This window comes from Belonocnema kinseyi, chromosome 3 (assembly GCF_010883055.1).
Source record: "Belonocnema kinseyi isolate 2016_QV_RU_SX_M_011 chromosome 3, B_treatae_v1, whole genome shotgun sequence".
NCBI lineage: Eukaryota > Metazoa > Arthropoda > Insecta > Hymenoptera > Cynipidae > Belonocnema > Belonocnema kinseyi.
In genome coordinates, this window is record NC_046659.1 from 26,637,438 (window position 1) to 26,651,812 (window position 14,375).

The 14,375-nt window shown below is 36.2% G+C and overlaps 1 protein-coding gene across 5 annotated transcripts in view; it reads left to right on the forward strand.

Moving 5' to 3' along the window:
- The window catches only part of LOC117170223 (pre-mRNA cleavage complex 2 protein Pcf11), a 196,582-nt gene that overhangs the window by 131,359 nt on the left and 50,848 nt on the right, over positions 1-14,375 (forward strand). The gene's annotated exons all lie outside the window — the stretch shown is intronic.

The following is a 14,375-nucleotide window of genomic DNA, read 5'->3' on the forward strand; positions in this document are numbered from 1 at the left end:
AATTAGCACAAATGGTAAGTTCCGACAGTGCCTACAAGTGTGCCTACTGGCCGCTAGATGGCAATACCGGTTTCATATGTATACACCTGGTATACATATATAGAGCTTTTACTTCCCATTACTCCTTGTTTTTGAGAAAAACTGACTTTAGTTTGAAGTAATTTAAAAAAAATCAAAAGTAGATTATATAATAATTGGGTTGATGCGGAAATATTAGAGAAGTAACTTTTTGAATGCCGCGTGAAATTCTAAAAAATATATTAAATCGAATAAGAATTTGAACACTTTATTTATGAGCAAAAAATTTTTTTTTCGAAGTAACAAAAGCCTTTTTCAAACAACGTTGTGGCTTTCAAACGTCACATCACACGAAACGTATCAATCAGTATGAGTGTATGCAGTGGCCCCATTGACCCTTTTTATAATGTTACTCCTTTAGCAAACACGCTACCCATATACATGACCGCTTTTTTCACCCGTGGGGTAAGCAGAGGACATAATAAATAGTAGGGGTGTATTATCATTGAAATGTACCCTTTTACCAGTTTCCTCTCTTCAATAAAATTGCTAACCCCCTAGAATGATTCTGCTTCTACCCTTCTGGTTGAAGTGTTACTACTGGAAATGAGGTAGGGATGTGTTGTCTATTGTAACTACATTTCTTCTAAGAACACTCCTTTAGCAAAGGAAGTGTAGATCTTCGGACAGCGAAGGGGCGTGGGTTAGCGTTTACAGATGTTAAGTTTTTTATGGCAGAGTCAATCGAAGGTGTTAAGGCAGAGTCCATCGAAGGGTTGCAGAGAATGAATAGCAGATTGAATACTAGTACAGTGATCGGCAAACTTTTCGCTTAATTTTTAGGAAAGGGCAGGGTTGACCCAAGAATTTTTTTTTGCTTGCCGTACTTTGTTCATCAACGCTACGTTTTTCCTGATATGAGGTCGCTTTCATCGGCGAAGTTGCAGCGATAGGCGATAGCTATTTAAAACTCTTGAATTATAAATCTGTTTTGATGAAATTTAATGAAAATAGAATTTTAATCTAAAAGTGTCATAGTTAATTGATCTTTAATTTTTTAAGATGTTTTCAAGATTCGTTTCGGTTGCCAAAATCCACAGATTTTGACTTTCGAAATTTCAAAATGATAATTTTGAAATGTAAGAATTGTTAGTTTTGAACTTCAATCTCCGTTGCTGGAACTGCTTAACACGGAAAGCATATGTGGCAGGTAAGACCTTCTTGGCGGCAGCAGGTACTGCAACGAGGTTTTGACTCGACTTCTCACGACAGCTAGAGCTGTCGCGCGGCAGTAGTTTGTCGATCACAGTACTCGCATGAAGAAAATGGACCTTAAAGTTAAAAGTTGCATCCACTGTAATGTACGGTAGCGAGATCTAGACCTACCAAGAAACATATAAGAGTAAAGACGACGTGGTTGGTATGCAATATCTGCGCAATGTGCGATAAAATGCTAATGGACAAAGTCAGTAATGAGATGATTCCCAAAGAATGGGGTATAGAGGAGACACTGTTTGATAACAGTAATATAAATTTCTTGAGATGGTATGGGAATTTTGAGAAAATAAAAGGAACGACTGAGAACCTGAAATGAAAAGATATAAAAAGTCCACAAAACACAAAAGCTTCCATGATAAAATAGTAGGGACGTTAAGGAAGCTATAGAAGTATGCCAAGAAATTAAATGCGTAGAAAAATAATTCTATATGAAATGCATGATGAAGATAGTCAGTGGAGCGAGAGACGCTTGCAACGAAAGATCTTGGATACTAATGCGTCCGAGTGGAGAGCTTTGCATAATGATTTTTTGAAGCTCTTCGCCTGCGATGCTTGCTAGAGAGATTGGTCATCGGCCTTCCATCGATCGGAAAAAACGTGTTATGTCAATAAACAACACGGGGATTCTAGAATTATCTCAATACCCCCCCCCCCCCCCCCCCCCCCCCCCCCCCCCCCCCCATATATCTTAACCCTTTCTCGCTTTTCCCGTACTTTTCCCCAGCTAGAACGTCATACCCATACAAGACATGGAGAGTGTTCTTGATGCTTTGAAATGCTTGTCGCTTCCCGAGGATCAGGTAGATCTGACTAGTTAAACAACTGGTCAGCAAGACCATCTGCAACAAACGGTAAACAGTGGTACAAAAACTTTACCTTCTGTCGATGTTTTGGCTATTGTTAGTAATTTGCAGTCAATCGCCTCAACATAAATACCGTGGGAGAGCATCAGGTGGGATACCATATTTAAAAATTAATTCGTGCGTCTTTATTATAAAAGTGCGAAGCTTCAAACCAAAAGCGTAAAAAAACTTCGATAATGAATATCAGTTAAAGAAAGTCACATCACACGGTCAAGTAGCAGCAGTTGATCTTCTTGCGCAACTTGATGATTAAAGCTGGAGCCATCCGTGCTAGGGATAATGAAGATCAAGTACTGGATCCACTAGAATCACATCTAGACATTTACTAGAGATCACACATGTGGGGCCTACACAAAGGCATTCTTGGCCCAAGGTAAATATCACAAAGAATGTGCATTTACTATAATAAAATACATGAACAGCATCGTCTTATTTATGCATTTGAACGCAACAGAAACTGCGTTAGAGATGCAAACTCTTGTATGAGGTGCAGCTGTGGCAACCGTTAGAACGTTGGACCCCAGAACTAAAGCCTACAAATGCAGTCTTTGTCCAGGAAAGGATCGAGGTCTACCATGGAATATCAGGTTGGATATACATGTCAGAAAAGTTAGGTGCAAATTGACTCAATATAAAGAAATTAATAGAACCAGAAAGCTAGTAAACTTTGGTGCTAAAATCATCCACCCTCGGAATATCGAGAAATTGACACCAACAATTTTGGATTTGATTATAGACCGTGAATTGTGTGTAAAACAAAATAACCAGCAAGCCACCGAAACCCCTAAATTGGAAGACATAACTACTGCTTGTCGGGTGTTACGGGAAAAATAAACAGAACCAATTTCGATGCGCTGCGTCCCAGCCAGAGAAAGCAAAAGCAAGCAATTACCCCAAAATAGAGCTAGCATCACATATTCAAATTTTTCCGCTGGTTTTAAAACGGCAAGTAATCTGAATTTAGACCAGTAGCCTGTTTCTTCTAACAATTTATAAATGTCTTACAACTGTAATTGCAGATAAGTCATATTCTCCTTGCGACAAAAATGACATCCTTGCAGAAGAACAAAAGGAATGTTGACTATTTGCTTGAAGTCTTAAAAGGTTACAAAATCTGCCCATGTCTTCCATGTCTTTCGATGATGTTTTAGGGTAGAAGCATAAATTATTGTGATCATAGCGAACTAAGGATAACTGAATCAATACGCATTACGGCTGGTATCTTTTATGGATAATCTTTCAGTGCATTATGGTTCTGTTTAGTGTTGAGCCTATTGAGCAAAACATTTAAAATGCGTGCCTCATTGGATGAAAATACATTAGACCAAGGAGGGCCCTTAACTGTACCATCTTCTATACATGGATAATTTATAGTTCAAATCACAAACTGCAGAAAGTGATCGATGTCACAGGGCAGTTTTCCTATGATATCCACATGGAGTTCGCAATAGATAAATTCAGAATAGTGCATTTGTTTAAAGGAGAATTAAGATCCGCAAAGCTAGACGACGACCACGAAAATGACGTCGAGGCAATGACTAAGGGCAAGTCATATAAAGTGCAATTGTTATATACGAGGTGTGTTCAAAAAATAAGGTGACTTTCTGGTTTTCTCAAAAAACATTAATTTATTCCTTAATATTTATGTTGTCCCCTTCAAAGTAATCCCCCTCAGATATAATACACTTGTGCCAACGCTTTTTCCAATCATCGAAGCACTTCTGATAATCATTTTGTGGTATAGCCTTGAGTTCTTTCAGCGATGCAGTTTTTATCTCCTCAATCGTTGAAAATCGATGTCCTTTCATGGCTCTCTTCAGTTTTGGGAAAAGAAAAAAGTCACTGGGGGCCAAATCCGGTGAATATGGAAGCTGAGGCATGACTGTGGTGCATTATTGACTTCATTCAACATCTCCTGAGCGATGGTCGTGCGATGGATCTTTTGATCAAAATTAAGCAGTTTTGGAACAAATTTCGCTGACACACGTCTCATGCCAAAAATGTCCAAAAAGATAGCATGGGATGAGCCAACCGTGATGCTTGAACGTTTTCATCTGTTGTTGATGTGCTGAGACGTCCAGGGCGAGATTCGTCTTCGACATCCTCTCGGCCTTCTTGGAACAGCTTGTACCACTTATACCTATTTTTCTTACTCAGAATAGACTCACCGTATGCAACTGTCAACATTTCAAGAGTCTTAGAGCACCGGATTCAATTTTTCACACAAAATTTAATACAAACTCTGCTCCATTTTTTTCGAATGAAGAAAATCGCCGAGCACACCAAACCCTTCTAACCTTTTACGCCTCTGCCAGAAAAACAAAACGAGCTATATAGTAAAAACTGTGAACATATGATCGTGACGAGTGTACCAACACACCAAAACAAAAAATTTTAAACTTGAATGTACGTAACCCGCGAAAATTGAAGTCACCATACTTTTTGAACACACCTCGTAAATTCTAATCTCGAATTTTGAAGATATTCAACATACGATGGTTAAGAGAAGCTTAATGACTGCCTTCACGACAAAACTCAAATTGGTTCTGCAGAGCTCTAAACACGACAAACAAGATCGTGGCAATCAACACCTATGCCATCTCTTTTCTCTCTTACGCCTTTGGGCTTATCAAATGGTGGTATACCTTCCTTGAAAATTTTACCAGAACCTACCCGCGTAGAAATGATAAAGCATCGAACTTACCAGTGATACAGCGACTGACAGATTAGTCCTACCATGACATAAAGGGGTTAGGGACGTTTAGAATGTCAAGAAACTGTATGTCACAAGTTATAAAGTTGCGGTACTATTTTAACACAGCAAGCCTGATGTTCCGCTGTACGGCACATTGCGATTCAGAACAGTGTTGCCAGCACTACAAATTATCGCAAATACGTGTTGCATCAAAGCGTGGTTGACCTGTGTTAATAATGTGGAGATACCGGGTCGAGTTCATGTCAAATGATAACAAGATTTTCTTCATGGAATAGGATTTGGCTGTAACTCGACGTATGCAGTTGTATATGTATTAATGAAAAAAATACCTTAGTGATTCATTGAGGTTGACATTTAGTTTTAAATAAAAAAATTATGTTTAGCAAAAGATTTGACATTTTTTGAAAACTCAAAAAACTAAAATCGCGTTTTGAAAAATATGCGTCATCCGATATTTTTTATTTTTTCCGTAAGAAGTCGTTCATGTGTTTCACAAGTCCTGAAAGTTTGATCTTAGGGCAGCCAGTGGTTAATAAGAAAAGAAATAAAACGTAAGATTCTACACGACGAAGCAACAATCATTATGCCACACCGCGTCACGTTCACTGCGATTCGCTTTTGTATCCATATTCGCGGCAAGCATGTTTGTCTCTCGATACATCGTTCGCTTAATCCGAATCCGAGGTCAGTTTGATCCCATCAGCTCATGGTTAAGGGCAAGTGACGGTCAAAATTAAGAAAACCATTGGATCCGAGAAAACCTCTACTCTGAGGTGTTTTTGGGGTCGCTGAATCCAAATCCGGGGTCTGATTGGCCAAATCAGGTCAGGATCATGGTCAAGTGATGAAGGCCACAACGTCAAAATTGACAAAATCATGTAATTGGAGAAAACCTCCAGTATTATACGTTTTTGGGGTCGCTAAATCCGAATCCGGGATTACTTAGACTCTATAAGTTCGATTCCATGGGTTACTCAATGTTGACCTTGGGATGACCTGCATCACGGTCTGTGGGGTAAAAATAATTCCCGATTCTCTCGTCAATAAAATTCACGAAGATGAATATTCTAAAAAAAATTGACATGTAAGACGCCTTCTGAAAAGTATGTGAAACGATACACTGCAAACTTTTTGATGAAAATCCTGGTCCTGAAAAAGACAAGATTGTAGTTAATTTAAGGCCATGTGACGAGTGGGTCACGTGACCAGATTCCTACCTTACCCTCACTTTTTTTATTTATTAATTTGGGATAATGAATAAAAAGCATTGAGAAAGGTGGGTCTGGCCCTAAATTGTAATAATTATGAAAAAAGCGAAAAAAATTATTTACATTAAATTTGTTTATATAACTATACAAATTTAGGACCAGGCCCACCATTCTTAGTGCTTCTTGTTTAGCATCCCAAATTTTCAACTTGATGTGACGTTTCTTGTGATAATAAGTTGGGAAATAAAAAAATTGGCGATAAGGTAGGAATCTGGTCACGTGACGCACTCATCGAATGGTCTTAAAGGAAAATTTTGTATAGCTAAATTAAGAAAAAGAAAACAAATTAAATAATCAGCCGAAAAGTTGGACAATCAGAAAGATTTAATCCGTTTTTAATTTTTCTTATCGCTTGACTTATGCAGCTAAAGAATAAATCAATTCAAAAGGATTTCTATCCTCTCCAGGCAGAAAAGCGGGGGAAACTTTGTGAGAACAAATAGTGTTATTTGTAAAAGATTTGTATAAACATGATGATAATTGTCGAATAATGCCAGGTAAAAACGATTGCGTATCCGTAAAGGTGAATGTAGAAAAAATAAACATTCAAAAACGTTTAGTCTTATGTAATTTGAGAGTTGTATGCACATTTTGAGGTCGATTTTCCTGTGGAAACAATCGGATTTTAAAAGTTTGCATAATTAAGACCGAAAGAGTACCTTCTGACTGGAACAAGTGGTACCCACGCCGTTTGCGTTTGCATCCTCCATGAAAACGCTAAACTTATTTTTATTTGTGGAAATATAAAACCATTGGCTAAGTCTGATTCTCTACCATTGCCAACCGTCAAACATTTGGATAAACCAGTCGATTTGTAATCCTGAACAAATAGCGTGTTATTTTACTGAATATCCGAGCTATCCCGGCGATGAGGATGTTAAACTTCTTTTAGAAAGAACCTTCATCGAAAGTTTTGTTGAAGCTATCAAAATTATACAGCCGTTAAACGTGGATCGATCAGATTTAGAAACTGTTGTGGCCCCAGTAGATGAATTTATTAACAGCTCAAGCGAAAACATGAAACGACTTCTTCGACATGATTTGTTACCAAACAACAAAATATGTTTATTAATAGCGTGAAGTATAATTTATTAGTGGGTCAAATTCTTCTTTAACTACATTTGGCTGAAATCACACGATTGATTTACAAGATGCTTCTCAAGGTAAGGATTGATCAAAAACACAAGTGACCGTTCATCCTTTTATCACATACTACAGAACACCTGAATGCGAATGAAAACATGCAAGTTACCCTATAACATCAGATATAAAAGAACGCAGTACGATATCTGTGCTTCTCTATTAAAGAAGGCTAATATCATTTTTACGAGAAAAAGTAGGAATTACTGTGAAGTTTATGATATACAATTCATATGGTTAAGCGACACAGTACTAAAATCGTAAGAACTTTACCAACTTAACACTAAACGAGCAAAATTTCGGATGTAAAGCGGAATTGAACTTCTATGCAGCTACACATGGTGAAGGTCCTTGTGATGGCATTTTTGGCATTCTAAAAAAGGCGATTGCTAAAAAAAACCTCAAGTCGATTCATGCAATAACAACAAATACAAAGCAGAAGAAGCACTTTTAAGCGAATGATTTAACAATTTTATTAAAATTGAGGGTATACAACAAATACACGCTGTCATTCCCATTTTGAAGACCGAAGTGATGACGAAACTTGTTTCTTATTTTTAAGACTTTAATATATTACCCGTATTTAAAAAATGGATTAAAATACGTAAAACGTGCCAGGTTCGTCGAACGAGAATAGTGCGTTATTTTATTCCATGCTAACGTTTTTGTTTATATGTCACTTTTACTTATTCAGTTGCTAGAAATTATGTTTAAAAAATGAAAAATTGTTGTTAAAAAAGGTGCTCACCTTAGGAATTTCATAAATCAATGTGTTTAATTTAAAGCATTGAGTTTTCTGAAGTCACACAACCGCGATACGCCATGCAAGTAGCTGCGTCGCTACCTCGTGTAGAACCTTCCGTTTTATTTATTTTCTCAATATGATATGGAATAGAAAAAAAATTACAAAGAATTTCGAACTCCCATATCTCCGTCATTTTATCAAATTTTCAAGAACCACTCAAGGTAATTTTTCTTGAATAATATTTAACCGTATATGCCAAGTTACGGTAAAATCTCTTTGGGGTGTTACTATCCAGACGGATAATTATATTCGAGCCAATCGACATGTGAAACATGCAGCTGTTCATCTAATTGTGATGTCGGTTACAGGCAATGCGCACGCAAGATGCACTAAACATCTTGAAAATTTAAGAGTAGATTATCGGCACCAGCTTAGATAAACATATGTCGCATTGTAAGAAACTTTCTAAAATATCAGGAAGCAAGCGACAAAAACCTATGGAGTTGCAGGTAATTGCTCTGAGAATGCATTCTGAGGCAACTGTTATCATCTTCAAAACTTGCAGCCGCTGCATGAGGATAACAGCGGTAAAATATAAACTTCAAACTATATCATGCTCCTAATTTTGGAACTACTACATCATCGCAAAAGATTTCAAACGTATCAAAATAATTTAACTTCCTCATCTCATCATGCACTTGACTTATTCCATGGCTGATGATTTGAAAAACCGAACTCACCCGACCAATAAAGAAATAAATAATAAGGGAAACCGGAAAATTATTTTAATTTAGTATTGTTATAGAAACCCGAGTATCCTCGCAACTTAGGAGAACCCGGATGAAATTATTTGATTTTACGAGTTTTTGGGAACATTTTTGTCATCGTTGGAAAAGAAACCCGAAGAAAATCATTTTGTTTCACGAGTTTTCGAAAATAAAGGCCCCCCCCTCCCCTTATACTAAATACCAAGTTATACTGAATACCAAGTTATACTAAAAACCAAGTTCTGTCAAAAACGTCAAATCAGGCATACTGCTCTTATCAGATCACTTAATTGCATCACAAAAATGCGTGGGTGACTAATGACATATACCGGGAAGGCCCCATGCAGAGTTTTAAAAAAATTCAAGTTTAACAAAGAATGCCTTTAACTTATTGAGCTGTAATCATTTTAAGTCCACGTTTACTACTTTCAGTAAGGTAGTGACGCACCGCCCTCGGACTTTAAACGCGTTTATCTCGTAATCAGATTTTTCCGATTTTCCAAGTTTATGGGCACGAGAACTCAGCGAATTTTCAACTTGTCGAAAAACAAAAACAAAAAAAACCTTTTACAGATAATTTAATTATCTAGTCGATATAACTTTTTGTTTTTGTGCAAAGCTGTTATTTAACCACTTATTTGCATAAACATTTTTAAAAAATTCGAAAATTTTGTCTTCTGTCATTTTGTGAAATAATTTTTCCATGCTTTGAAAATAGGTATGTCGACGAGGGATACATCTTATAATGATAAAAAAAACTGATGGAAATGATTCAGACAGGCCCAGGACTGTCCAAATTTGAGATGGAAACATTGTGTAGTTTTGTTTAGGAAAATTCCCAAATTTTTCTTCGATTTTTCGCCATCTATATAGGAGGGATACCCCCTTAAATATTTTACTTGACTATTTTCTTGGCTATTAGTCCAAATGGATTCAAAAGGTATTTACATATTTTTCACTCTTTCAAGCTTCCACTCGCGGTGATAAAATTTACTATATCGTGATACAGTCTGGCCACTGTGCGAAAGCTACGGACTCTAAGAGCGGCAACGACTCGCATGACCAGTTTTATTCTAGTAGCTGCTCAGCGAGGAAGACTGCATCGAGAAAATCTTACTTTTGTCTTCGGTCAAAATTCGCGAAGAACTTTGTGTATGAAATCTAAATGCTATGGTCGTGAGTGATCAAAACAAGTTCGTCAGCCTAGTTGTATTATTCTCTTCAAAAATCTCACGCGTATTGTGATTTCCTGACCCTTCAAAGCTGCAAGGATACCCAGGTTTCAAAAACTCGTGAAAAGCAATAATTATCTCCGGATTCTCTATTATACCGAGAAAAACGGCGTTTCAAAAACTCGTGAAACTAAAGGATTTTCTCCAGGTGCTCTTTCGTACGGAGAACAACTAAGTTTCCAACTGCAAGGATATTCTGATTTCTATAAAAAAAACTAAATTAAAATAATTCTTCCGGAACCTCTCAAGCTACGAGGATACACTGGTTTCCTAAGACTCCGAAGTAAATCAATTCTTCCGGGTGCTTCGCAGTTTCGAAGGGCTTCGAGCAACACGAGAAGCTTCGACACCTTTCGTACAAATTGAACCCTGAATCAGAGGCCACTATCCGCCTGGAAGTAGCACTACAAGAGTCTTCCACCGAGCGGTGGCCTTCACTGAGGATGATTGTTTGACTCTTTGGGATTCCCCCATTCCCCTCTCGCTACTGAACTCGACCAACACCGATTTGTGTCGCTATCAAGTGGATCCTTTTAACCTCAAAAGGTCCCGACCACCATCGACCAGCTGGAGGTCCTGTTTCGAGCCTTTTACTATCATGCACTGAAACCCCTGACTACCAGTGAAAGCATCTTGAAAGTCCGCAGGGACCCCCCTCTTTTTTATATTTTTTAATCATTATGAAATTATAAGAGATTAAAGCTCTCGTAAATTTCAGAAATATTTATTCTTATAATCAAACAGAACTTTCTGTCAAAAACGACATAAAAACCATCTGGTAATACCAGATGGTTTTCTGCGGAACCGCTACATGACGTTGCAATCGCCTGAATCACCGCCGGAGAATTCGAATTAGAAATTATTGAATTTGAAATACTGGACATCTGAAAATGGATTGACCTCCGCCCCTCCTCCACTTTCATCAGATTTTGGCACCCCCTTCCCGGCCCCCCAACTGCGGACGTCTTTTACGGACAGTCCCCTAGTACATACCGCCTACCAAAACGTTTAAAATCGATTATCTTTCGTCCGTCAGGCGAGAAAGTTCGGCGGAATTTGTTCTTTTAATAGTATAAATTTTCGTGCTACTAAATTTCTCTTCTGAAATCAAAAAAAGTAGTTGACAGTAGAAAGGCCATAATGAAAAAAAGACACCAAAAAACATCAGCATTAAAATACATCAACATACAATTTTTTTTAAATGTCAGAGTTGTGCTCACTTGGGGCGGAAAAATGATCTTTGAAATGAATGCAGATTTGAGAATTATGGGCGGCATATTATTTCTGGCCCCGGGCGGAAAATTTCGTATCTATGGCACTGCATACAAATAAGTTAATGATGGATGGAAATATCCAAGTTAGGTCGAAACAGTATATTGTGTATAATAACTCAAAATCACCGTAAATTATATATACAGTAAGGACGTTTACTATGTAGTCATAGGGAATATAATTATATAAACTCTAGCATACAATGAAACACGTTTTGCATTTGTGTAATGCAAAAAAGTACTATATAGGCGATTTTAATTTGGTTTCCAAATCTCCCGCGCTCGAGATCTTGCGCTGATTGGTCAAAGGCTTCGAGACTCAGAAAAAGTGCGCAAAATATAAATATAACCAAATTCTGAAACAAGGTTATGTTCCCCAGGATTTACCACGCATTTCAAATAGATAATTAATTACGAATTAAAAAAAATACACAACATTAAAATTGTTCATAAATACATTCGGGACGTGCATTAAGTACTTTCTTAAAAATTGGAGTTGGTTTTCACTAATGTAACAGTGCGTGAGTGATATTTGACGTTTGACAAGTGTCAAAATCGTTTTGTACTTCGATCTTAATTAATTAAATAAAGTGAATATCTGCAGGTTGTACGTGATTAATTGGTGATAAAATCTGTTGTTTTACATATTGAATAAAATATGGGAATCAAACGCTTTTGACTAACTGCAACGAAAATTGTAATCCGTATGATTATAAACATTGCAACGATGAATCTGAGATTCAAATGATGAGAGGTAAGAAGCGGCGAATTATTCTTATAAGCTGGGTGTTGAGAGACCTTGAAAATTTCGTCTCCGCCACTACAGAATGTTAAAGTATACATTTTTTGCGATATTTGACTTAGAAATTATAAAAATTATTAGCTGAAATCTTCAATATTAACTCAGCTTCAGAATAGACCTTTTTATTTTAGACGTCGACAGTGCGCACGTGCCAGGATTTTACGTCATTTCAGTATTTTTCGGACAGTTTTGTGCCGAAATGTGTGGAAAATATTGTAAATAAAAATAACAACAAATAAATGTGTAAATAAATCAGAGTTTAAAGACAACAAATTTTTTTATATATTCAGAAGAAAAGTACGAAAAAAGTGCGAAAAGTGTGGCGAGCAAGGCCATTATTTACATTTGTTGACATCTGTCGTCTTCAAAAGTGTTTAAAAATCCGGAAAAAATCACGGAAGATGATGTTCCAGGAGCAAAATTAGTGCACAAATCGGTGGAAGACCGCAGTGTAAAAAGCTTAAACGATTGATAAAATATATGAAAAGATCTTTAAAAGGAAAAAAAGTGATTCAGTAGAAAGGTTAGTAGTTGAGGTTGTTTTTGGCAAGTATTAATATTTTCTTTCTTTGCTAACATTTGCTTACATATTGCATAAAGCATTGTTATCGGGGTTTCGAAACTCATAAATTTTTTGATAAAAATAAAATATATTTAATACTTTTACTTAAAAACGCAAAACTATTATATTTTTGTATTTATAACCAGTTTATATGAAAGAAGGAAAATTTGTTAGTACATACCTTATACCAGGTAATCACTAACAAATGGCTTTTTATTGTCTAAACTTGAAAAAGAGAAGTAGAAAATATAATATTGTGTTATTTTATATTTGTATGAATATTAAATATTTACTCAAACAAAGTTCTGAACTGCAAATCTTGTATAAAAGAAAATATTTATACCTGCCATACAAAATCTCAACTAACCTTTCCACTAAATCATGTTTTTTTTCCTTTTAATGGTGGTTTTCTACATTAAGGACATCGTTTCAACTGCTCACTGCTGTGCTCTTCTACTGATTCGTGCACTAATTTTGATCCTGGAACATCATCTTCCATGAGTTTCGCCGAATTTTTAAGTATTTTTTAGAAGATGACAGATGCCAACAGATGCAAATAATGGCCTTGGTCGCCGCACTCTTTGCACGTTTTTCACCGATTTTGTTAATAGACTTAAAAATTTTCTAGCTTAAAAATCTCTGTTATTTACAAATTAATTTTTTGTTGTTTTTATTAACAATATTTTCTATACATTTCGACACAAAACTGTTCGAAAAATACGGAAATGACGTAAAATTTCGGCACGTGCGCACTGCCGACGTCTAGAATAAAAAGCTTTATTAGAATGAGCCATGGCCATACAACGGTATTTTCAAGAGTTTCACCACTCGGTTCTTGAGTATACACCATATTACAAAACATTAATAAAGATTTCAAAATGCTTCAAGGATTTAAAAATATTTAAAAGGATTTTAAACATTTTATAAAGGCGTGTTTATCAGATTTTAAATTTTCATAACAATTTCACAAAGGTTTTTACACTTTTAAAAGATGTAAAGGGTTTCAAAGATTTCGAAAAGGTTACAGTTCACCAGATTTCAAAGATTTTAAAACATTTGGAAGATTTGAAAAGGTTTCAAAACATTTGAAAAGGTTTCAAAACATTTAAGAAGATTTTTTTGACTTTATAGATTTCGAATAATTCAATGATTTCAATGAATAAAAAATATTTCGCAAACAAAGATTTAAGAAAAATTTCCCAAAGAAACCACGGCCCGAGAATTTTTGTGAACATATTCTAATATTGTGTTACATTGTTTTCAATTCGTAACTAATTATTTATTTGAAATGCGTGGTGATTCCTGGGGAACATAACCTTTTTTCAGAATTTGGTTATACGTATATTTTGCGCATGTCTTCTGAGTTTGGAAGCCTTTGACCAATCAGCGCAAGATCACTAGCGCGAGAGATTTGGAAACCGAATTAAAATCGCCTATATAGTACTTTTTTGCATTACACAAATGCAAAACGGGATGCATTGCATGCTAGAGTTTAAATAATTATATTCCCTATGACTACATTGTAAACGTCCTTACTGCATGTATACGTGTATATGTGTGTGTATGTGTGTGTGTGTGTGTGTGGATCTGTGTGTTTGTGTGTATGTAATATCGTGATCTTTCATAGTGAGTTTCTTTCTAAAAATGTCTCATAATCGCTAATTTAGCGGATATAACAAAATAATTTTTAAAACCAATTCTTCTGCTTTTTCA